The sequence below is a fragment of the Capricornis sumatraensis genome, chromosome 2 (genome assembly GCF_032405125.1).
Source record: "Capricornis sumatraensis isolate serow.1 chromosome 2, serow.2, whole genome shotgun sequence".
NCBI classification, from domain to species: Eukaryota; Metazoa; Chordata; class Mammalia; order Artiodactyla; family Bovidae; genus Capricornis; species Capricornis sumatraensis.
The window spans coordinates 112394525-112400524 of record NC_091070.1 but is presented as its reverse complement, the minus strand read 5'-3'; the positions used below and the strand labels follow the sequence as shown (position 1 = coordinate 112400524).

The 6000-nt window shown below is 39.0% G+C and overlaps 1 pseudogene; it reads right to left on the bottom strand.

The window, feature by feature from the left end:
- Positions 1-382: 382 nt before the first annotated feature.
- Positions 383-6000, bottom strand: part of LOC138097643 (interferon-inducible protein AIM2-like) — a 50536-nt pseudogene continuing 44918 nt past the window's right edge.

Genomic DNA, 6000 nt, shown 5'->3' with positions numbered 1-6000 from the left:
ACTCCCATAAGATCATTCCATTGCTCCAAATCCTCCTTGGAGCAAGGGAATTCCAAGGAGGCCAATCTGCCTCCTAGGTCTCATATGCCTACCTAAACATACCATGCAATTCTATCTTCTTTAGGTCCCTGGATTAAACAAAGTTTTAATGTTTTCAGAGAGAAGTTTGCAATTGTGGTGTTGTGGGAGGGAAGGGGGTCCAAGCTGGAGAAGTCTTGGGACTATCATGACATATTCTATTATTCTGTAGAAAATTGGCATAGTGGGAATACTGTAATGTGTGTATGTGTGTAAGAGAGAGAGACAGACAGACAGAAAGTAGGAGAGAAATGTTTTGGTTCATTTGATGATGAAAATCATTTGCCAGGAAGCAAATAGAGGTTCAGAAAACAGAATACACCACCACTAAAGCTGTTGACTCCAAGACAAACTCTGAAGCAGGGTCAGCTTCCAGAACTTCTGACATCCAGCATGTGCCCAACTGAAGACTGCCCCCAGACTCCTCAGAAGCTGCCACGAACCTCATCCAGCAGGTCCTCAACCAAAGTACCAGATTCCTGGTTTCAGCATTTCCCCCTCCCTACAATACAATGACAGAGGTCAATAGAACCATAAAAGAACTTCTCACTAATCCTCTGCTATATACAATCCTCTATTAATAAGATCATACATGTTGTTACTGGATGTGTATTTAAAGATCCTACTGACTTTCAAATTCCTACTATTATTATGCTGCCCTTTGCATGAGGATAACCTATGACCTAGTGTGCACCTATATTATTCCTCTTCAGCAGTAGGTATAATTAGTAACTTGTTTGTTTAATGTTGTTGTGTTTCCTTCAATACCTTGTGAAAGAGTGAGCTTAGGGTGCAATAAAGTGGAGAAATACAGAAACAAACAAAGCACTATCACCAATTCTTTCTCTTTCTTATTACGGAAATAACATTATTGTTAAATTTTAGGAAATGCAGATACATAGACAAAAATAGTTAATTTTATCTGTCTGAAATTTCCCCTCTAACAAATGCTGTATTTTGTTAAATAGTCTTTCTGGTTTAAAATTTTGTTTTGTGTACTCCAAAAAATATCAATTTGGCTCAAGTTGACTCCTATAATTTATGTTTTTTCTTTTACCTGCTATGTTTGCCAGTGTTATTTGATACAGGAAATACAGATATAAATTATTATTTTAACATTAAAGAGTAATTGCATGATTGTTTTATAAGTTAAAAAATAATCTTTATTATTTAACCTCAGGCTGTTTCAGTACTCCCTTTACACACAATGAATAGTTGTTCATCAGGTCTCCTTTCATGATACTGCCTATAGAACATTATTTTTTCTTAAGTCCTGTGCACATCTTCTCAAGGTGCTGCTGTGGTTACTTGTAAGAGATTCGCTGTTACTGATTTACCTGTCCTTGAAATGAACATCCGGCTATAGGGAGAAATGGCCACAGTGATGAGAAGCTTAACAGAGTTGTTAAGTGGTACAGGTCAGACCACAAGGAGCACTGCTGGTCTCTGGAGGCAGCTCGCCTGTCTCCATGAACTGATCCTTACCACTCCCATGGCCCACCGTTTCCTTCTTACTTTCTCTTACAGATCAGTGGCCTCCCTTCCAACTCATACTGAAATGGAGCAGCCATTGGGCAGACAGGAGGCCATAGAAAAGCCGCCTGACACCTGACTTCTCCTTTGGCACTCTTCTCCTCAGGGTCCTGCCATTATTCTATCAGGAGTGCTTAGAGAAGGAAAAACACTTTCCCCTCTCTCCTTCTGAGGTCTTAACTGAGATCCCTGTTTTAAAACAAAGAGTAGCAGGGAAAAAACAAGCAGAAGTTTACTATTAATAACAGTTTTTTTCTAATCTACAGATAGAGCATACCCAGGAAAAATAAGTAACTCCCTGAGGTGCCTAAGCCATCAGGTTAAATACCATCTTTAGTGAAAGACAGAAAAAAGAAAAGTGTGGGAAGGCCAGTTATGGGGAAGTTACCAGGAACAATGAGGGAAATGTTGGTTATGCAGGTTGACATCAGTTTTTTCTCTGGTGATAATATTCTCATGAGATTTACAGTCCTCCTTCTCTTTCTTCTTCCCTCATTTAAGGGGCAAACACCCTTAAAATGGAGGTTTAATTTATAAATACAAATTCCCCTTACAAAATGTCATCTTCCTCTCTGGTTTTAAATCTTCCTCCATGTGTACTGTTTTTCAGAATAATCAGCTTATGGTCATCTTATTACAGGGAAACATATTTTGGGGTGGCTAATTCTGCTAGTTCAGTTCAGTTCAGTTCAGTTCAGTTGCTCAGTCGTGTCCAACTCTTTGCAACCCTAAGAATCACAGCACGCCAGGCCTCCCTGTTCATCACCATCTCCCGGATTTCATTCAGACTCATGTCTATCCAGTCCGTGATGCCATCCGGCCATCTCATCCTCGGTCGTCCCCTTCTCTTCCTGCCCCCAATCCCTCCCAACAGCAGAGTCTTTTCCAATGAATCAACTCTTCTCATGAGGTGGCCAAAGTGCTGGAGCTTCAGCTTTAGCATCATTACTTCCAAAGAAATCCCAGGGTTGATCTCCCTCAGAATGGACTGGTTGGATCTCCTTGCAGTCCAAGGGACTCTCAAGAGTCTTCTCCAACACCACAGTTCAAAAGCATCAATTCTTCGGCACCCAGCTTTCTTCACAATCGGACTCTCACATCCGTACATGACCACAGGAAAAACCATAGCCTTGACTAGCCAGACCTTAGTCCTTTTTTCAGGTCATTTCCAAATTCCATAAATTCATGAAATTCCTTCAATACTGTCTTACTTTTTAATTACAACACATTCCTGAAAAGGGGCTTGCTAATTTGGAACTTTAAACTGGCTCGTCTCCTGGGATGAAATCAACTGTTTCTGTTAGGAGTCATTCCTTACTCTCAGTGTTGTCAAGGGTGATTTACTTCCACCTTTATTTGTGTCTTATTTTGCACATGGAAATGAGTTGATGGATGATTTAAGATTACTTTTTTACCATTTTCATCCTCATCTCTACTAGAAACCACTCCACAACAGCATTGCTACTGCCCATTGCCTCCCTTCTCTACATAGTTCTTCCTGCCAGAAATACATTTTCATTTGAGTTAACACTTTTTTAAAGAAAGATATCCTCCCTACAAGATTCATAAAACAGAGAAAAAGAAGAAAAATAACTGTTTAAATCTTCTCCATTTATTCCATTAGATTATCTATATCATGTCAATGATTTTCATCTAGTTATTTTTCTTTTTCCCCCAACTCTTCTCAATTATATTCTTCACTGAGGCTCAAAATTAAGCCATAGATGATTCTCATTAGGGAGTGAACCTACATTCCTTTTCTTAATTGTGCCTGTTTTTGGTGTGTAATTCTAAGTAGAAACCAAGATAAAGAAGCTAAAGAAGCTTCCAGAGAGGAGGGCTTCCACAGGGGTCCCAAAGAAGTAATAGTGCTGAAAGCAATGGAACAATTTACATATTATGTAAGAGAAGGCAAGAGGAAGGTATTTCATGCCACAGTGGCTACTGAGAGCCAGTTCTTCCAAGTGAAGGTTTATCATGTGGCCGTGAAGGAGAAGTTCATCACAAATAAAACCATTGCCATATTCAGATTATTTTGGCTGCCATGGGTTCCTGGAGGTGTTCAGTGCCTCATCCATGTCTGATGTTAACCCCTACTGAAAGGTGGAGATCTCTAAAAGCCTCATTAAAAAAGCAAAGGCAACTCCTAAAATCAGTCATCTTTACTTGCAAGCTCTAAGAATATTTGGGAATGGGGTATTTTTAGTGCATAAGATAAGCCCACATTATTGTTTTGCAGTATTTCTTCTGAAATCCCAGAATATAAAAGTTATGTAAGTTTATGTAACTTCATAAACACAGGAACTCAAAGCCCCCTGACCAAGGATAGTTGGTATAATCTTCCCACTTCAGAATATAAGACAGATAATCTCTTACCTTCTTCCCAAGGTAACAGCTTGCAAGTTCTTTAAAAAGTGATCCACCAAAAGTCATGGCCTTTTATCAGCTGTGCTAATCCATTCAGAGCCACCCTGTGCAGAGTTTATATATATATCTATTAACATATTATTAACATGTTAACATAGATATATAGATAGAGAAAGAACACTCCTCATGATTTTGTCTTTTGGGTTCTGCCTCACCTGTTTCAGTAACAGCTTAACATTTGAGAATAAAAAACTGCCCTTCCAAGCTTGGATTCCAGCTGTGAAAACCAAGATAAGAAATCAATTGACTACTTTGCCCTAGAATCAGCTTTTATCAACAATTAGCTAAGATTCTGATCATTTAAACTCTAAAGTCTCTCACCTTTTCACATTCTTTCATCAAAAATTGTTCAGCAACAAATTCTGGCATTAACTTCAAAGAGAAATATGGGTATTAAAAAGACTAGAAAAATTAGTTGTTTCATTGCTTAAGGAATTAATATGGACAATAAAATGCAACTTTTGGTAAAAGTCTTAGAATCAGGGTAGGTATTTCAGTGCCAACACATCATAGAAATACTAAACTCAGCTGACCTAACTTTTGTATGAAGTATGTTTCATATTCCATTATGCATGTATTCTAGTGTGACCCTACTTACCCACTGTTGTTTTCTGTACACTCTAAGTAACTGCACACAAGTGTATTTGTAGAATTAATGAATAAAGTAAGTGACATAGGAACTACAACAATGAAATCAGGTGATCTAGATTCAAAATTTGGGCAGATTAGTGAAGAAAGAATTAATAGGAAAGATAGAGCAAATGTTGAAATAGCAATCCACTTAAGGAAGATTTGGCACAATCTTTTGAGACCCACAATAAGATATGAATAGCCTTTCTACTCGGTTCTAGGGGGGACCCAGAGAAACCTGTTAAGCTTGTCAGACCACACAACTTCCAATTTCCTTAGGAAATCTCAGCTATTCTGAAATGGAAGCAGAAAAAATTAGGAAAGTAATCCCTTTTTCTAGAAGAACCCAGCACAGAAACACCTAAAGGAAGGAAAGATAGAGAGTTTTAATGGGAGGATAAACTGAACAAGATATCTAACACTATTTTTGGTACCTGTAATTCTGGACCTCCAGGCTCATAGCAACTTGTATGAGGCAAAAGTTTCCACTAATACCCTATATTTTCAAAGCTGTGGAAATTTATGATCCAGTTATCAGAAGATGTGTGCTAATTTTCTTTTGAAGAAATTGGTATGTAATAAAAGCATATATTGTGAAATACAAGATAATACAAGAGTGATGGAAGTCCTCATTTATGGATGGTGACTGACCAGTATCAACTGTGAGGAAGATGATAGGCTTGCACTCGTCTGCTTTGAATTGGCATCAGTTAGGGATAAGAGCAGAGAAGGCAATGGCACCCCACTCCAGTACTCTTGCCTGGAAAATCCCATGGGCAGAGGAGCCTGGTAGGCTGCAGTCCATGGGGTCATGAATAATCAGACACGACTGAGCGACTTCCCTTTCACTTTTCACTTTCATGCATTGAAGAAGGAAATGGCAAGCCACTCCAGTGTTCTTGCCTGGAGAATCCCAGGGAGGGTGGTGCCTGGTGGGCTTCCATCTGTGGGGTCGCACAGAGTCGGACACGACTGAAGTGACTTAGCAGCAGCAGCAGCAGGGATAAGAGGCAGCTGAGATCCATAAGTCATAGTTTCATCAAGGTAAGATCATCTGGTGGGTTATCATTGCTCCAAAGTAGAAGTCTTTAAAGAAACTAGACTGCTGCTATTACACAGAGAACACAGCGGGTGGAATAACTAATCCTTGCCACTTAGTGGGTGTAAATAATCATTCATTTTTAAAAGAATATTTTTAAATTTAATTTTTTATATTGAAGTATTGTTAATTTGGGGCTTCCCTGGTAGCTCAGTTGGTAAAGAATTCAGCTGCAATGCAGGAGACCCTGGTTTGATTCCTTGGTCAGGGAAGATCCCATAGAGAAGAGACAG